This window comes from Elephas maximus, chromosome 20 (genome assembly GCF_024166365.1).
Source record: "Elephas maximus indicus isolate mEleMax1 chromosome 20, mEleMax1 primary haplotype, whole genome shotgun sequence".
Lineage (NCBI taxonomy): Eukaryota > Metazoa > Chordata > Mammalia > Proboscidea > Elephantidae > Elephas > Elephas maximus.
Genome location: NC_064838.1, coordinates 67768035 through 67788705, shown reverse-complemented (window position 1 = coordinate 67788705; position 20671 = coordinate 67768035). Strand labels below are relative to the sequence as shown.

General features: G+C 41.9%; 1 protein-coding gene across 3 annotated transcripts in view; it reads left to right on the top strand.

Moving 5' to 3' along the window:
* The window catches only part of CADPS (calcium dependent secretion activator), a 578687-nt gene that overhangs the window by 198331 nt on the left and 359685 nt on the right, over nt 1-20671 (top strand). The window lies entirely within an intron of this gene.

Below are 20671 nucleotides of genomic sequence, written 5' to 3'. Positions count from 1 at the left end.
AGTTGTGAGGATTTTTGTTTTCTTTATGTTGAGATGTAATCTGTATTGAAGGCTGTGGTCTTTGATCTTCATCAGTAAGTGCTTCAAGTCCTCTTGGCTTTCAGCAAGCAAGGCTGTGTCATCTGCATAACGCACGTTGTTAATGAGTCTTCCTCCAATCCCGATGCCACATTCGTCTTCATATAGTCCAGCTTCTCTGGTTATTTGCTCAGCATAGAGATTGAGTAAGTATGGTGAAACTATACAACACTTTCCTGATTTTAAGCCACGCAGTATCCTCTTTTTCTGTTTGAAAGATTGCCTCTTGGTCTATGTATAGATTCCTCATGAGCTTAATTAAGTGTTCTGATATTCCCATTTTTTGCATGTTATGCGTAATTTGTTATGATCCACACAGTTGAATACCTTTGCATAGTCAATGAAACACAGGAAAACATCTTTTTGGTATTCTCTGCTTTCAGCCAAGATCCATCTGACATCAGCAGTGATATCTCTCATTCCATGTCCTCTTCTGAATGATATTGTTCGATAATTTCCACATTCTGTTGGATCTCCTTTCTTTGGAATGGGACACAAATATGAATCTCTTCCAATTGGTTGACCAGGTAGCTGTCTTCCAAGTTTCTTTGCATAGATGAGTAAGTGTTTCCAGCATCACATTCATTTGTTGAAACATCTCAATTGATATTCCATCAGTTCCTGGAGGCTTCTTTTTGCCAATGCCTTCGGTGTAGCTTAGACTCCTTCTTTCAGTACCATCGGTTCTTGATCATATGCTACCTGTTGAAATGGCTGAAAGTTGATCAGTTCTTTTTAGTACAGTGATTCTATGAATTCCTTCCATCTTCTTTTGATGCTTCCTGCATCATTTAATATTTTGCCCATAGAATCCTTCAATGTTGCACCTTGAGGCTTGAATTTTTTTTTTTTTTTTTTTTTTGAGTTCTTTCACCTTAAAAATGAGAGCATGTTCTTCCCTTTTGGTTTTCTAATGCCGGGTCTTTGCACATTTCGCTGTAATACCTTACATTGTCTTCTTAAGCTGCCCTTTAAAATCTTCTGTTTAGCTCTTTTACTTCATCATTTCTTCCATTTGCTTTAGCTACTCTTCATTAATGAGCAAGTTTCAGAGTCTCTTCTGACTTCCGTTTTGGTCTTTTTTTTTTCTGTCTTTTTAATAACCTTTTGCTTTCTTCATATATGATATCTTTGATGTCATTCTACAACTTGTCTGGCTTTTGGTCATTAGTGTTTAATCCATCAAATCTATTCTTGAGATGGTCTCTAAATTCAGGTGGGATATACTCAAGGTCATACTTTGGTTCTCATGGAATTGTTTTAATTTTCTTCATCTTCAACTTGAAGTTGCTTATGAGCAGTTCATGGTCTGTTCCATAGTTGGCCCCTTGCCTTGCTCTGACTGATGATATTGAGCGTCTCTATCATCTCTGGCCAAAGATGTAGTTGATTTGATTCTTGCCTATTCCATCCAGTGAGGTTCAAGTGTATAGTCACCAGTTATGTTGTTGAAAAAAGATATTTCCAATGAATTAGTCCTTAAAACAAAAAAAACCAAACCCATTGGTGTTGAGTCAATTCCGACTCATAGCAACCCTACAGAATAGAGCAGAATTGCCACATAAGGTTTCCAAGGAGCAGCTGGTAGATTCGAACTGCTGAACTTTTGGTTAATAGCCAAGCTCTTAACCACTGTGCTACCAGGGCTCCGAATTAGGCATTACAAAAAAAAAAAAAACCAAACCCAGTGCCATCAAGTCAATTCCGACTCATAGCAACCCTATAGGACAGAGTAGAACTGTCCCATAGAGTTTCCAAGGAGTGCCTGGCAGATTCAAACTGCCGACCCTTTGGTTAGCAACCGTAGCACTTAACCACTATGCCACCAGGGTTTCCTGAATTAGTCATTAGTCTTGCAAAATTATATTATTCGATCTCCAGTGTCATTTCTATCACCAAGGCCATATTTTCCAACTACCCATCCGTCTTCTTTGTTTCCAACTTTCCCATTTCAATCACCAGTAATTATCAATGCATCTTGATTGCATGTTTAATCAATTTCAGACTACAGAAGTTGTAAAAACTTTAATTTCTTCATCTTTGGGGTTAGTGGTTGGTGTGTAAATTTGAATAATAGTCGTATCAACTGGGCTTTCATGTAGGCATAGTACATGATAGCATTGTACTTCAAGATAGATCTTGAAATGTTCTTTTTGACAATGAATGTGACACCATGCTTCTTCAATTTGTCATTCCCAACTTGTAGACCATATGATTGTCTGATTCAAAATGGCCAATACCAAACCTTTTCAGCTCACTAATGCCTAAGATATTGATCTTTATCAATACCCCATAGCCTGATATAATAGATAAAGATCATGTTATTTCTTTGTCCCTATTTCGTTTTTAAGGTTTTATTTTGATACCCACAAGTAGTAGAAAATAGCAGTGAAGTCTTCCCATTTAGATGATAGTATCTAATGTAATGCCACCTTGAGAAAATAGCAAAGTGTTTTTATTTGTCAGACCATGTAGCAAGCAACTGATAAAGTTCTGCATTTATCTAAAGGTCTGGCTTCACATTTAAAAGAAAAAGAAAAACCAATAAACTGTCACTCAGAGACTTGAACCCTAAGCCTTCCACATTTCGCAGAAGTTCTCCTGTCATTTTCTATTGCGTCTGGTTTATGATTCTGTAAATTAAAATGCTGTACTGTGTGTTACAGTCTATTGTTTTGGTATGTAAAACACCATAATTCAAAGGCATCAATTCTTCTTCGGTCTTCCTTATTCATTGATAAACCCTCACATGCATATGAGGCAATTGAGAATACCTCGCCTTGGGTCAGGCACACCTTAGTCATTGAAGTGATGTTTTTGCTTTTTAAAATTTTAAAGCGATCTTTTGCAGCAGATTTGTCCAATGCCATATGCCATTTTATTTCTTGACTGCTGTGTTTTGTGTGGATTCTTTTGAGTTTTCTATACATAATCATATCACCTGTGAAAAAGAATTTTACTTCTTCCTTCCCAATTTGGATACCTTTTATTTCTTTTTGTTGCCTAATTGCTTTGGCTACGATTTCCAGTACAATATTGAATAGCAGTGGTGAGATTGGGCATTCTTGCTTTGTTCTTAATATTAAGGGGAAATTTTCCAGTCTTTCTCCATTAAGTAAATGTTAATTGTGTGTGTGTGTGTGTGTGTGTGTGTGTGTGTGTTTTTAATAAATGCCCTTTATCGTGTTGCTGAGTGTTTTCATCATAAAAGGTGTTGGATTTTGTCAAATGCCTTCTCTGCACCCATTGAGATGATTGTGTGGTTCTTTTCCTTTGTTCTGTTAATGTGGTGTATTATATTGATTGATTTTCTAATGCTGAACCGCTTTGCATTCCTGGGATAAATCCCAGTTAATTGTGTTGTATAATCCTTTTAATCTGCTTTTGGATTAGATTTGCTAGCTTTTTGTTAAGAATTTTTGCATCTGTATTCATAAGAGATATTGGTCTGTACTTTTCTTTCTTGTGGTATCTTTGTTTGGCTTTGATATCAAAGTAACACAAGCCTCACAGAATGAGCTAGGAAGTGTTTCTTCTTCGTCTGTTATTTAGAAAGATTGAGTCACTTCCTCTGTAAGTAGTTGGTAGAATTCCTCAGTGAAGCCATCTGGTCCAGGACTTTTCTTCTTTGGGACTTTTTTGATTCCTGATTCAATCTCTTCACTTATAGTGGGTTTGTGAGAGCCTCTATATCTTCTTAAGTCAGTACAGGAAGTCCTTCTATGTGCCAGACATTGAATTAATCACTAGAAAATACACGAATATGAAAGATAGCCCCAAAACTCAAGGAGCTTACACTAAAGAGGGAAAACAAGCTTCCCAAACCGTATCAAAAACATAGTAGACATTCAATAAATGTTGGATGAATTGTTATTAGTTGCTATTAATTCAAGTCCAACTCATGGCAACCCCAAAAGTGCAGAGAAGAACTGGGCTCCGTAGGGTTTTCAAGGCTGTGGCTTTCGGAAGCAGTTTGCCAGGCCTTACTTCTTAGACACGTCTGGGTGGGTTTGAACCACCAACCTTTTGGTTAGTAGTCCACCACTTAATTTGCATCACCCAGGGACTCCACTGAATGAATATATATCTCAAAAATATTTTATGTGCATTATTAATAATTATAATAGTAATAGTTAAGTATCACATTTCCCTGGTTGTGTGTGTCTACATTTTTTTTACATTTTGTTTGTTTAAATTGCTATCCACATGATGTCATTGTGATTGGTAATATATCTCTCAAGTCTCTTTTAATCCATAAGTAGAAATGTGATTTTTTTAAATAAAAGTTTTACTGACTCCAGAAAAAAAACAGGGTTGTACATGGCAGGAGATTCTGCATCAGCAAAAGCTTTAAATAGCAAGAATATTGTGCTCCTAAACGTCTTCTCTTTACGACTCCAGCCCTGTCATGTCTTGTTTACATCTGTGAATTTTGTCAAGTACCATTACATCCAGTTTTTCTGCCCGTCTAAGCGCTTTCTTTGAACGACCTGATATTTTGCAGGCAGGCTTCTTCTCTTGGAAGTATTTTGCTTTGTGCAGACCCCTCTATCCTTTCCCTTGGGACAGTGCACCCTATAGAGATTGTCTTTGTTGTGATTTCAGGTAGTCTTCACCCTCACCACAGCTAAACGGCCACTCTGAGGACATTACTGGCAAGGGAAAGCCTTCCTTTGTTAACCAACCAGTCACCATTGAGTCAACTCCACCTTATGGCAACCCTATGTGTGTCAGAGTAGAACTGTGCTCCATAGGTCCTTTCTTCTGAAACTCCTCTAAGTGAACTCCAAACTCCAACCTTTTGATTAGCAGCTGAGGCTGTTAACCATTCCACCCAGGAATCCTAAAATTGACCTAATGGAGACTCCGTATCCGCAAGCAAACTGTCTAAAGTTAGGGACTTGTACAGTTCTGGGCAGCAAAAATGAACAAAATGAGCAAGTAACAGTCATGACGTGCAGCTATTTAATGCTGCGTGTGTAATTCCTTCACTGTGGAAAGGATTGCTTTAGTACCACTTCTTTGTAACAGAGAAATTGGCAGTAACCTCCACGGTTTGTTTGTTGCTTCATTGCCTTTCTTCTGTACCAACTAACTTTGTGACTTGGGTTACATATCAGTGTTTAAGAGCGTTTGGATATCAAACAGACTTTTGGTAGCTCCCAGCTCCTTCCCTTACTGGCTGGGGGAGCCTCAGTTACCTCATCTGTAAAAGGGGCTGATAATAATATATAATTACTCTCACTGATTTAATTAAAGATGAAGGCACTGGAAGGATATGGAAAATTGAGAGCCAAAGAAACAACTGGAAACCAGGTTCGGAAAAGGCCAAAAGCCAGGCAGCTACCTGATCTAAGTAGCAGGAACTAATGAATATCTCCCCAGCACACCACCGCTGAGAGGAGCAGCTCTGACTCTAAGATTCCAAGTCCCTAGCATGTCATACTGGCCAGACTTGGGTGCCAAGATCACTCCTTCACAAGATTCCTTGATTGACAGGTTCCAACAAGACTAGATATGGTGAGGAAGAGGTCATCTCCCTGAAGGAAACTGAAATCCTATTACCAGCAGAAAGAGGAATGATCTGGGCAACAAAACTAACGCCCACCACCCCACTGCGATGACTCGTGTGTTGCTGTGATGCTGGAAGCTGTGCCACCAGTATGTCAAAGTCCAGTTTCAATGGAACTTCCAGACTAAGACAGACCAAAGAAGAGAGGCCTGGCAACGTACTTCTGAAAATCAGTCAATGAAAACTCGATGGATCACAAAAGAACATTTGCTGGAAGATGCAAATACCCCAGTGATCATGATCTATTAATGTGGTGTATTACACTGATTGATTTTCTAATGCTGCACCACTCTTGCGTTACTGGGAGGAATCTCAGTTGATGAGGATCAGGCAGTGTTTCTTCCTCTTATACATAAGGTCTCTATGAGTCAGAGCAGACTTGATGGCAACAACAGCAACAGACAATAACACACGTGAAGTTCACAGTGTCTGGAATTTGTAAAAGCTCAGTAAGTGGTAGACAGTGTTATTACAGTAGAAAGGAGCAAATGAGTACTAGTCAGCCACAATGCAAAGCTATACAATCATTACCAAACCCCCAGGATGTGAAAAATTCCTTCAGGTCCTGACTTTATTACTCTAGAATTCTCAGAGCTAACCAGGTTTGATGCTGGCTCATTTGCATCCACTAACTTTATGACCTGGAGCCTTGACCTTGCTGGCCAGTTTCACCTTGCACAAAATGATGATAGTAAAACCAAGTTATGTCTGAGGACTACTGTAGAGCAGTTGTCAAGGACCTGGGGAAATAAAGAGGGTTTTCTGGGCCAAACCTCTCCAGTGAAATCAAAGAGAAGACCTGAGGCAAGTTGCTTAAAAACCACATTTTACATATTTTAAAAGGGGTATTTTGTTTATAACTCTACCTCATTACAAAAGATTTTTGGTTGCTCATATTTTACATAAGTAGTAATGACCCAGCTCTTAACCAGCCAAGTTAAGGATAAAAAAATGCAAGTTAGAAAATGAAATCCAGAGGTAAGCCAGAAGGCTTCATTTTTAATTGGTCATTTAAGAAACATGTCTATAACTCAAATAGAAAAATGAGCAAAAGACATAAACATGGAATAAATACAAATATACAGTAAGCACGTGAAAAAGTTTCAGCATTGCTAGTCATCAATGAAATCCATGTTTGGAAAATCAGTGACAGATTTTTCCCCTATCATACTGGCAACAATTAACCAAAGATTGCTGGTGCCTGGTGTTGGTAAGGGTGCAAGGGCCTGGCACCTCACACGGGACTGGCACCTCGCATAGGGGACTGGCACCTCATACCTGCTGGTGGGGATGTAAGTTGGCACTACCTTGCTGCGATTTTTAAAAAATTATTTTAAAATTAATTTAAGAAAATACCCTTTGACCTTACTTTCCAGTTCAAGTAACCTGCCTTACAGAAATATTCATACGTGTCATTGAAGAAATGTGTACATGAAGATGCAATGCTTTTAATAATAAAAGTTAAAAATCAAAATACCATCAATTGGGGAATTGCTTAAAATTTATACATATATTTAATGAAAGTCTTTGTAGCTGCTAAACAATAAGGTATGTCTATCTTCTGAAATGGAAAAGGATTCAAAATACAATTTTAATGGCAATACTAAGTTGTAGAAAATTGGTAGTAGGATAGCATTTTGGAAGCACATGTGTATAGATGCTTTAGAAGGATTAAGAGTCTATAACTTAGGAATGTTTGGATTTTGTTAAGTTGCCACCGAGCAGCCACTTTGAGGATGGCACTGTTCCTTGCCTTCAGATCAGAAAAGAAAATGAGTTTCTCAGTCACAGACTTTATGTCATAATTGGAAAGACATAATAGATACACATGAGGCTATTAGACTATAAAGTAATACTATAATAAACTAATGACCAAAACGGGTACCAACCAAGAGAACAGTCATGTTGTTCCAAGGTGCTAGGAGTAGTCGACATGGATACAAGTGGTAATTGCTATTAAAACAGAAAAAAAACAAAGATGTGGTTCAAACTCAGGAACTTCTCAGAACCTGGAGATGGAGACCAGACTGTGGAGCAAGCCAGAGAGGAAGGCAGAGCAGCAGAAACTGGGAGACATATAGTAGGGATCAATCTCCCATGTCACTGGAGCCTACCAAACAAAAACCCAGTGCCGTCGAGTCGATTCCAACTCATAGCAACCCTATAGGACAGAGTAGAACTGCTCCAAAGAGTTTCCAAGGAGCGCCTGGTGGATTTGAACTGCTGGCCCTTTGGTTAGCAGCCGTAGCACTTAACCACTACACTATCAGGGTTTCCACTGGAGTCTAAGCGAGTGGCATAAAAGAATGAAGGAGCCCTGGTGACACAGTAGCTAAGCACTAGGCTGCTAACCAAAAGGTCAGCAGTGGGAATTCACCAGCTGCTCCTTGGAAACCCTATAAGGCAGTTCTACCCTGTCCTACAGGGTCACTCTGAGTCAGAATCGACTTGACGGCAACGGATTTTTTTTTTTTATGGATAAAGTAGTAAAATAAGTTGCCTGAGAGTTAGAAAAATTACCGTTCTTATGTGGTTTATTAATGGTGTTTTAATCCCAATATTCTTTTACTCACATGTTCTGTGTACATGTTAAACAGGTGAGACTATTCTTCACATCTGCCAAGAATTGTGGTCCCTCCCTTCTGCTTCACTTTTCTGATTTTGATAGAAACAAGGGTAGAAAATATTTCCTTTCCTCTGAACTCTACTATAAGAAAAATCACAGCCTGAGCACAGCAAGAAACAACAGCTGACAAGCTTTGTGTCGGAGAGACACTAGGGAGCAGTGGGGACTGTGGGGGAACTGGAGAGCCCCTACTCCTTCTGAAGGGCCAGCGACTGCTCTGCTCATTTAGGAGTGATGGCCGGTTGTTGCCAGGTATTCCTTCCTGCATTCTTTTGTTCCTTCCTTTTCTTAAAAGAAAGTTGTTGTTGTTGTTGTTAGGTGCTATCCAGCTGATTCTGACTCATAGTGACCCTGTGTACAACAGAACAAAACACTGCCCAGTCCTGCACCACCCTAACAATTGTTGTTATGCTTGAGCCCATTGTGGCAGCCACTGTGTCAATCCATCTTGTTGAGAGTCTTCCTCTTTTTCGCTGACCCTCTACTTTACCAAACATGATGTCCTTCTCCAGGCACTGGTCCCTTCTGATAATATGTCCAAAGTACATGAGACCAAGTCTCGCCATCCTTGCTTCTAAAGAGCACTCTGGCTGTACTTCTTCCAAGACAGATTTGTTCATTCTTCAGGCAGTCCATGGCATATTCAATATTCTTCTCCAGCACCATAATTCAAAGGTGTGAATTCTTCTTCAGTGTTCCTTATTCATTTTCCAGCTTTCACATGCATATGAGACAATTGAAAACATCATGGCTTGGGTCATGCACACCTTAGTCCTCAAAGTGACATCTTTGCTTTTTAACACATTAACGAGGTCTAAGAGAAAGTAGATATCTAGAATTTCAGATAAAATCTCTTGGTTTTGAAATGCCGACAACTAATTTAAAATTTTATATTGAACATTGAACCGAACCAAACGTACCTACAGGCTCTTTTCAGCTGAGTAGTGGGGTCCAGGTTTAGACCCTGGTGGTGTAATGGCTAAGCACTATGGCTGCTAACCAAAAGGTGAGTAGTTCAAATCCACCAGGTGCTCCTTGAAAACTCAATGGGGCAGGTCTACTCTGTTCTATAGGGTCGCTATGGGTTGAATTCAACTCAGCAGTGATGGGTTTAGTTTTTTCTATAGGAAAGCTTCAAACTATGACTCAGGGGGCCTGAGTTACAATGCCACCTACTAGCCATGTGGGTGATTCTGGACAATCCCGTCAGCCTTCCGTTTCTGTTTCCTCATTAATACCACCACTGACATGGCTGAGCTGATCACCCTCAGTAGCTAAACATTTAAGATTTGGAAAACCATAGTCTGACAAAGAGAGCTCGACTATCTCACAGAGAGATTAATGGGGCTTTAGGGGGAGTCCATAAATAGAACTTAGGAAGTCCATGATCTCAATTAGGGAAAACATTACATTTTAGTATCTTTACCTAAAACTTATTTCCTACAGTTATGAACATAGACAACAAACTATAATATTAACAGATAATTTCTTATTGTATTAGTAGTTGTTACAGGTACCTTGAAATATTGCTCACACTTATTTAAAAAAAAAAAAAAGTCAATGTTAGATTTGCTCCTGTTGTTGTTAGGTGCCATTGAGTTGGTTCCGACCCATAGTGACCCTATAGGACAGAGCAGAACTGCCCCATTGGGTTTCCAAGGAGTGGCTGGTAGATTTGAACTGCCAACTTTTTGGCTAGCAACCAAGCACCGTGCCACCAGGGCTCCAGATTTGCTGCTAGATCTTGTTATTTAGTGAGTTAATCAGTAAGTTAATCATATTTTTAAATGTGATATTTAAAAACATTTTGATAGCTATGTTAAAAAAAAAAAACTGGTTATCTTTGTCATCCCATATAGCAAATTTAATACATGTAACGGCATTATTCTGAGAAGGGTGTAAGCTTCACCAGACCATGCCAAGGGGTCCTTGGCACAGAAGAGCTCGAGAACCTCTGCCCTGTTTTGTGCTTGCCTTCCTGTGGCAGCAGGAGTCAGTGACTGCTTTCTGGGGAGGGCACAAGCCTGTGGAAAGGTCACAATTCACTGGGGAGACCTGGCAGTCTGCAGGAAGGAGTATTCATGGAGGAAATCCTAAATCAGGAATTAGAAATGATAAGCGTGGGTAGGCAGCAATGATAAGCTTGAGTTGGACTGAAAGTGTTTAACTTCCTCCTGCCCTGATAAAGATTCATACTCTTTTTTTTCGCTATTCTCTATCACCTTGTGAAGAAATTGCCCAAAGACAAGTTCACAAACGTGGTGGGAGATGGGGGCGTGGAAAGCGCAGTGTTCTACAATCTGAACCAGTGCTTCTTGGTCCCAGCTGAAGGCCAGCATCATCTGGGGAACTGCTCAAAAAATACCACAGGAGAGGGTAGGGGTCCTGGTGTTACTGACAGGGAGGGACTGAGAGAGCCTTTGTTGTCCTCAGATGCCGTCGGGTTGAGTTTGACTCAGCAACCCCATGTTACAGTCTTGATCTGGGTGGTGGGTAAATGGGCTCACCTATACAGAAAAATTCATCGAGCTGTACATTTAAGATTCGTGCACTTATACCTCAATAAAATAAAGAATACCCATGCCCAGGCTCCACCAGCAACAATTCTAATTTTACTAGTCTGAGGTGGGCTTAGAAATCAGTATTTCTTTAAAAGCTCCCTCACCAATTCTAATGTGCAGCCTAGACGGAAGACCACCTAGAAGATTTATAGGGTGGGATCATTTATTCGGCCATCACCTCCTCAAATATTTGAGTGGCAAGAAGCAGTGAAAATATGAACGAGATGGTGGTCCCTGTTCTTGAGACTTTTATTAAGTGAAATAAAGCCACAATTACCTTTATAGACAAGTTTGCATGTAACCTAGAGGTTCTCCAACTTCAGTGCCCAACCTCAGAATCAGCTGGGAAGGTTGTTGAGAATATGATCCACGGGCTCCATCCCAGAGATTCTGATTCACTAGGTCTCAGTGGGGCCTAAGGAATCTGCCTGAGGAACACTGGTAACGTGAGGTCTGCCATGGTGACTGGCTCTTGGCAGGAGGCAGCAGCTAGTTGTTGAGTGTGTGAGTCACTGAGCCACAACCATGTATGCCGTATCTGATTTAATAGTGAGCAACAGTCCTCCGAAGGTGCCTATCAGACACAACTCAGTGGTTCAGAGGAGGAGACCACAGAAGGGGGGACATTCAACAATTTGCCGAAAGTTAAATACCAACTCATATCCGCCATCTAGTCAATTCCAACTCATAGTGACCTTATAGGACAGAGTAGAACTGCCCCATAAGGTTTCTAAGGAGCACCTAGTGGATTCAAACTGCCGTCCTTTTGGGAAGCCACCGGAACTCTTAACCACTGTGCCACCAGGTTTGCCAAAGTCAAATAGCTACTAACCAAGCGGGTGAGCAGAGAGTCAAGCATGTGTCTGTTTAACTCTCAAAAGCAATGTTCTCTGTCGAAAGGCAATGCTGCAAATTCTCTGCAGTTCTAAAAATTCACGTACGTTTTTCGAAGTCTGATCATTCGTAAAGAAACATAGTTTTGTTTTTTTTCCCCCTTGGGAGGGGGCTAGTGTTAGGGCCAGAGAAGAGGAAGGAGTGACCAGATCTGTGGGAAGACTGCTGAGGCACACCCCTGTTTGAAATGAAGCTGGAGATCCTCAGTTGGAACCTTTTTAACTGGAAGATGCTGGAAGACGCATCTGGAAGCTTTTAGTTAGCTCTGGCAAGTACCTTCAAAAGCCTCTGCTGTGAAAGGAAAGGTGTTGTACACCTGAGCGCATCCCCTCACATCCACGGAGCCTTCTCCTGGGTGGAGCCCCAGCAAAGAGAGGCTCCTGGAGCTAATTGCTCTGTGTCTGCACTGCTTCTGCTGACTCCAGTCCCTCAGGCTTCCCTGAAAGTCAAGATGTGTACTTACCTCACCTCTGCCCCTGTCTTTATCCTGTTCAGCCACTGAAGAGGCCTGAGCTGCTCAGCTTTCTGCTTCATCATTGATCCAGCCGAGCAGGCAATTATAGCAGGTTCACAGTGAACTCACCACAGTTTCTTCTTTGAGTCTCATTAGGATCAGTTTTAACAGAGACTGGGAAGGAGGTAGAATTTTCTTGCAGGGCTCTCTACTCCCCAGATCAGCTTTTGGCTCCTCTCCTAATTGGTAGCTCTGTCATATGAAAAGGAAGCTGTGCAGAAGGGTGTAGACCCTGGGGACAGGATCCAAACCAAACCCACTGCTGTCCAGTGGATTTTGACTCATAGTGACCGTATAGGACAGAGTAGGACTGCCCCATAAGGTTTGCAAGGCTATAATCTTTATGGAAGCAGACTGCCACATCTTTCTCCCACACAGTGGCTGGTGGGTTCAAACCGCCAACCTTTCGGTTAGCAGCAAGCACTTAACCACTGTGCCACCAGGGCTCTAGGGACAGGATGCCTGTGTGTAAATCACCACTTATTTCCAGTAACATTGGGCAAGTTACCAACCTCTTGATACTTCACTTCTCATCTGTGAAACACGGATAACGGCCATAATACACACCACATCCGCTTGTGGAAATTAAATAAGATTTTGCATAGAGAGTACTTAGCATAGTTCTGAATGAATGCTAATAATACATGTATAAAGACACACATGTACAATATATACATTGACAATATATGTGTGCATACATGTAATCCCTCTCTTATAACGGGGTCCTGTTCCATCAATTCCTTTGTAAGTTGGTTCTAATTTAAGTCAAATACCTCTTTTTTTTTTTAAGTTTTCATTATTATTGCCTTTTGTTGTCAGTATCTTTAAAAATCCTACCTTTGAGCATCTGCGACTGAACATCTAAGAATAGCATTTGCAAATTACGTGCTGCAACAGAGTAGAACATTGTATACATTCGACTGTGTGGATCATAACAAACTATGGATAACACTGCAAAGAATGGGAATTCCAAAACACTTAATTGTGCTCTCGAGGAACCTTTACATAGATCAAGAGGCAGTTGTTCGGATAGAACAAGGAGATACTGAGTGGTTTAAAGTCAGGAAAGGTATGCTTCAGGGTTGTACCCTTTCACCATACCTATTTAATCTGTATGCTGAGCAGATAATATGAGAAGCTGGACTTTATGAAGAAGAACGGGGCATCAGGATTGAAGGAAGACTCGTTAACAACCTGCGTTATGCAGATGACACAACCTTGCTTGCTGAAAGTGAAGACGACTTGAAGCACTTACTAATGAAGATCAAAGACCACAGCCTTCAGTATGGATTACACCTCAACATAAAGAAAACAAAAATCCTCACAACTGGACCAATGAGCAACATCGTGATAAACAGAGAGAAGAATGAAGTTGTCAAGGATTTCATTTTACTTGGATCCACAATCAACACCCATGGAAGCAGCAGTCAAGAAATCAAAAGACGTATTGCATTGAGCAAATCTGCTGCAAAGGACCTCTTCAAAGTGTTGAAGATTAAAGATGTCACCCTGAAGGCTAAGGTGCACCTGACCCAAGCCATGGTATTTTCAATCGCATCATATGCATGTGAAAGCTGGACAATGAATAAAGAAGACTGAAGAAGAGTTGACATCTTTGAATTGTGGTGTTGGGGAAGAATATTGAATATACCACAGCCTGCCAAAAGAACGAACAAGTCTGTCTTGGAAGAAGTGTGGCCAGGATGCTCCTTAGAGGCAAGGATGGCGAGACTGTGTCTTACATACTTTGGACGTGTTGTCAGGAGGGATCAGTCCCTGGAGAAGGACATCATGCTTGGCAGGATACAGGGTCAGCGGAAAAGAGGAAGACCCTCAAAGAGGTGGATTGACACAGTGGCTGCAACAATGAGCTCAAACATAGAAACGATTGTAAGGATGGCGCAGGACTGGGCAGTGTTTCATTGTGTTGTGCACAGGGTCACTATAAGTCGGAACCGACTCGACGGCACCTAACAACATATATTGTAGTACATATTACTGGTGATAAGATGTACGAGAAAAGAAAGACGATCATGAGTGTGGTTTGTCATAACTCCAATACATTGTAAGTCTGGGACTATTGTATTTTTACACAGATAACATGCGCCTTCTACATTTGTTTGGCAACCACACTCTCCCCCCACCAGGTATTTTCGTAAGTGTGCTATGCTAATTTTTTTACAGCAACATGTAAAAGAATCAGCATACAGGTGCTTATGAAAGTACCTTGCAGGAGAGGGCACAGTTGGCAAAGAAACATGGTAGGCGTGCGTTATTTGAGTAAAAATATGGTGTGTGTCTGTTTGTGTATATATATGTATAAATATATACACACACATATACACAAATGTAATTATTTCCTGGCTACTTCTGCCTTCCTTCCCCACTTTGACACTTCCGCTGTGCTCTGAGATCTCCTTATACCAGTGCAGTCCAGGACAAATACAATACAAGCCACATCATTTTAAATTTTCTGGTAGCCACATTAAAAAAAGCAAAAATAAGTAGGTAAATTATCTTAATAATAGATTTTATTTAACCTAATATATCCAAAATATTGTCATTTCAACACATGATCAATATAAAAATTATTAAAGAAATATTTTATGTTCTTTTTTTTAAAAAACTAAGTCTTTGAGATTTACTCTGTGCTTACACTGACAGCACAGAGTAAATCTCAAAGACTTAGTTTTTTGGACTAGCCACATTTCAGGTAACCAGCAGGCTCAGGGAACTAGAGTAATGGACAGCAAATCCTTAGCCTATTATCCTCCCCCCTTTATGAAAGTAGATCAACTCAGTATTTTCCCTTCAGGCCCCATTAGCAGCTTTCGATTCTTTCATTCATCCGGGAAGTATTTATTAAGTGCCTACTGTGTGCCAGCCACTGTGCTGAGTGTTGTAGATACGGGAATGACATAGTCCGTTTCCCCTTTACAGGTAAGAGATGCTTCCTCCTTTACAAACAGTGAAGGTTCCTGCTGCAAAAACTGTGATTAAATTAAAGTGAAAAACACAAGTGTTTTGTGTTACAAGATACTAGGGAACATAGACAAAACAATGTAAAGATTCAAATAATTAATTTCGGGTTGATAGGATGCAGTGATTGAGAGCAATATCAGACATGGGGTCAGCTGTACTTTGATAAGGAGGCCATGGTAGGCTTCACTGAGGAGAGGCTGCTGCTGAAGTCTTTATCTGAGGGAAGCAATGATCTGGGGGACTCCAGGCAGAAGGAGCTGCCAATGAAGCCCCCGAGCTGGAAACATGTCTGGCATCCTCTAGAAGCTACCTGAAGGCTGGTGTGCTGGGGGGGAGGCAGGCAAGATGGAGCTGGCATGAGAAGACAGCAGCCAGCGAGCCAGGCCCTGGAGATCATCACGGACAGTGTGGGTTTTATTCCAGGGGCAGCAGGAGGAGCTGGAAGAAGGGGGAGGACATACATATTTTCATAAAATCACTCTGACTACTGACAACATGGTAGATTGGAGGGGGGCCAGGGAGACCCCTCTTGTGGCTCTGGTGGAAAATTCAGGGTGACTAAGAAGAGTGAGCTGGTCAAAGGTAAAGAATCTCTCAGTTGGTCTCTTGTGGCAGCTGCCTGTGTGAAGACAAGGATACTGCCTTGAGGGGAGAGAGGAACCCCAAATACCCTCACTGCAGACACGTAACTTGCCTGAATTCCATAGATTTCCCGAATGTGACGTAAGTGGTGAAGGAGCCCAGTGCAAAGTCTGAGATCAAATGAAGGTGGAGAAGACAGCAAAGGACACTGATTTGACCACTTCTCCCCAGAGCAGCTCTTCAGCACTCCTTGGCCGGAATATCACACTTGTCATAGATTCTGTTTAACGCCAAGCTGGGATCCCAAAAAAGCCCAAGTGCGCTGGCCTCGATGAACTTGTATGGGGTCTCTCTGTGCTCTTGATCCCCTCACTCTGCTAATTCCCCTGGGGATTTCCCCAGACTGGGCTTTCCAGAAGTTATGTCGTACAATGAAGGGGAAAAAGGATCTTCCCTTTCTGTGGTTTGTTACTGAGTGGAAGGTTGTCTGGTCTAGAGAATGCCTGAAAATTCTCAAGGAGCAGAAATTATCCAGAGCTATTTGATACCAGATCCTCTTATACTTGCTAAAACTTAAAGGCAAGGTTTTACAAGTTCAGGGCTGCTATGTCTGGCTGGTGTTACTTGATGTATAAAAGGAACAAATCATTCTAAGTAATGCCCAGCACTTGGCAATGATGACCACTTTAATTTCAGCATAAGAAATCCGTCATCATTAGCATGAAGTCCAATTCAGAGCGGGCAGATAAAAGGAAGCCTGCAGGTGAACAGAAGACCAAATTAGAGATCCTTGTTGCAGGCAAAGAAACCCTGGTGGTACAGTGGTTAAGAGTTCAGCTGCTAACCAAAAGGTCGGCAGTTCAAATCCACCAGGCGCTCCTCGGAAGCCGTATGGGGCAGTTCTACACTGTCCTGTATGTAGGGTCTCTATGATTCGGAATCAACTCAGTGGCAATGGGTTTGGGTTGTTTTTATATTTTTGTTTGTGGGCAAAAAAAGTGAAGAAAGAAAACGGTAATTGGAATAAATAGAACCCCAAAGGATACCAGCAAATTTTCTTAGATATCATTATATCATGTGTGAGTAATAGGAAGAGCCAAGTGAAAGACCAATTTATACTCATGCTAGTACACACAGACAAGCAGCTCACAGCCACAATTTACCAGGAACGATTGGAGGGGTGAATTCAGAGAGCCCGAAAGGAATGTTCTCTGAGAGTAAAGAATGAAGCTACCTTTTATCACTCAGGCCAAGAGAAATGCCCTATCCAGCTAAACCACTGTATCATAACGTTCTGTTTCACTCTCCACAGCACAGCACGGGTATTTGTTGTGGCTGCTGTTAGTTGCCATTAATGAAATGTACTCTGACTCATAGTAACCTTGTGTACAAATGGAAATGTTGCCTGGTCCTGTGCCATCGTCATAGCATTGGCAGGTTTGAGTCCACTGTTGCAGATATTATGTAGTGCTTCCCAACCTAGGAGGCTCATCTTCCAGCACTTTATCAAACAATATTCTGTGATCTGTAAGGTTTTCATTAGTCAATTTTTGCAAGTAGATTGATAGGCCTTTCTTCCTAGTCTGTCTTAGTCTGGAAGCTCTGCTGAAACCTATCCACCATGGGTGACCCTGCTGGTATTTGAAATACTGATGGCATAGCTTCCAGCATCACAGCAACACGCAAGCCACCACAGTACGACAGACTGACAGGTGGGTGGTGGCAGCACAAATATAAAACTATCTGAAATTGTCTTCCCCATTAGAAGGTATGCTCCCAGTAAGCAGAGCCTCGTCTGACTCATTACTGCCATGTCCCAAGTACCAAAAGCTTGCCCTATGTGTGATGTAACAATAAACGGGTAGAAGGAATGAAGGAAGTCAGAGGCCTGCAGCATGGTGACCAAGTGTTGCTTAATTAAAAATCGCTCGTGCTCCCAGGAATTCACTCATGGAAACCCTTTTCTAGATGGAGGGCTTATAGAGGAACAGGCTTTGCTGTAGGCATCGGGTCAGCGGGATTGAACGTCGCGTTTTATCCACGGGCTGGCTCTTTGGGATTATGTACTCATCTTTTAAAATTCCACCTTTTGCAACTAAGGGAAGATCCGACTACCATTTCATCTCACCGTGATTCGCCTCCCCTTCATCTGGAAGAATCGTGAGGCCTTTGCCAGTCTCTGAGCCTCCAGTTCCCATGATTCGTTCTGACTCCCTCCCTAGGGTATGCCACTCGTAAGATTTCTCTCTTCAACTTGCCATTAATCCAGCTGAAGAAAAACTGGCTTCAGAATTCAATTCCAGCTTCCTGACGTGACAGGCCAACTGTCAGCAATCTTTGAAGACTGTAGAAAGAGGCTCCCAAGAGCTTCCTCGAATCCACACGACAGAGTCCCCAGCTGTGAGGCCTAATCCCAGTTCCCTGAGCAGAAAATAGAAAAAGCCCACTGGTTCCCCTTAGATTAACTATAGGACCATCCTCCATTCCCAGTGAGCAGTCCCTCCCTGGACTATGACTTCCGGCAGGAAAAGGTTTGAAGTCCATTAATCAGTTTAATACATCTTCAGAACTCATTAAGTAGGGCCACTCAGTTGGAAGTGTGAATAGTCTCACGCAAACTTCTCTAGATTTACCGAAGAGTCGAATCAGAGTGTTCATACATGAATTCATTTAAAGAGCAAGTTGCCTTAATACCTTGTAAATAACTGTCAAAATTTTACAAGCTTTTAATAATATGCTTGTTATATAACTCTCACAATGACCCAATGTGGTAGGTACCACCATTACCCCCATTTCATGGACAAGAAAACTGAGGCTCAGAGAGGTGAGGACCCTTACCCAAGATGACATAGCCAGGAAGACATAAGGAGTCCTGGTGGCATAGTGGTTAAGCACTTGGCTGCTAACTGAAAGGTTGGCAGTTCAAACCCACCAGCCACTGCACTGGAGAAAGGTGTGGCAGTCTGCTTCCATAAAGATTACAGCCTTGGAAACTCTATGGAGCAATTCTATTCTGTTCTAGAGGGTCGCTATGAGTTGAAATCAACTGGACAAGTTCATCTGTGTTGGTTTTGTTACATAATGGGGCTTATCTCTACAAAAAGGTTTGTATGAACAGAACACTGAGATGTTAATGGAGCAGTTAAGAGCATGGGCTCTGGGGGCAGGATGTCTCAGTTCAAATCCTACTTCCTGGCTATGTCATCCTGGCCAAGGGACTGCACCTCTCTGTGCCTCAGTTCCCTCATCCATGAAATGGGGGTGATGGTGGTACCTACCACACTGGGTCACTGTGAGAACTAAGTGACATAATTCATAAAAAGTGCCGAGTTATAGGGCCACACTGTTAAATACAGTAGCCTCTGGCCACATGTAGCTGATTTCAAGTGTTGAGTAGTCACGTGTGGTTAGTAGCTACCATATTGAGCAATGCAAGTAAAACATTTCCATCATCGCAGGAAGTTCTGTTGAACAAAGACTGACAGAAACAGATTAAAAATCACCCCAGTAACCCCTGTATTTCCTTTACTTCCTTCTAGTGGGTCAGCAGGCACTCTCAGACCATTTGTTTTATGTTTGTTCCCTTACCTCTGTTCTCATCATCACCATTCGTTCATGCCTGATGATACAGTTCAACTGGTCTCCCGACCCCTCTTCTCTGCAGTGTCCTCTGGAGCTTCCCCACAGCCTCTGCTTCCTCCTTCCTCTGTCTGGCTCACCCTATGCCATTGGGACTAGCCACCTGGGCCTCGGTCTTCATGCTCCTGTGTCCATTTTTGCATCTATTTTTGTGTTTCCCACAGTCCTTGTATGTAATAGGTATTCAGATGTTTGAAGGAGTGAGTGAGTCTGTGAATAATTGGACAAACCTTTCTCTGCTGGGGAATAGACAGCTATATCTAGCCTTTAGTCATTCTGCACAGCACTCTTCTGTAACAGCATCTGTGCCCGGAGGCAGTGACTACAGGTGTGTGCCTGCAGATGCCTGCCATGAAATCAGGTGTCAAACGGGGCATCTCTTCCATGCACCGCTTTGTCCTTGGGCTCTTTGAAGTCTCTTTCTGGTGGCCTCCAGGCCCCCTGGCAGAGCCCAGGTATTGCACTTCCATCTGAATTCTGTGCACACCTGTGTCTTTAAGATGGGTGGCCCTGGGCCCCTGTGCTGGGGTTTTCTAGTCCTGGACCCCCACTCCCTGTAGTGACCAACAGTGGTAATAATGACCGTTCCCCAAAATAGCTCCTCCCTCTCCTTGTCTAGAAGAGTGATGTGGGTGAGGGCACCTGTGCTGCCACTAGCACTCACTAGCTGTGTAGCCTTGGGGACATTACTTAAAAAATTCTGTTCTTCTGTTTCCCCAACCATAAACTGGAGACAATAATCACATACCCTTCATAGAGTGACCATGAGGAATAAAGGAGACAATGCGTGTCAAGAGCCAGCACATTGCCTGATATAAGGCAAGAGCTAAATCAATGTTAGAGTGTTAGTCCTAGAGTTCCCACTTTAATCTCACCATTGAGTCATAGGTTGAGGTTCCAACTCCCTCGTTAAAAATGCAAAAATCATTCCTAATAGAGGTAAGCCACTATCAGCAATTGAGTTATGATCATTATAATTAAGAGAACTAAGATTTATTTAAGGAGCACTTACTATGTACCAGAGGAGTCTCTGGCTGGTGAGAACAGTTCACGTGCGTGTCTGCTAACTGAAAGGTTAGTAGATCTGGCAATCTGCTTCCAAAAAAATCAGCCACTGAAAACCCACCAGAGCACAGTTCTATTTTGACACGTATGGGTTCGCCAGGAGTCGGAATCAACTCGACAGCAATTGGTTGATGGTTTTACTGTGTATATACCAGACT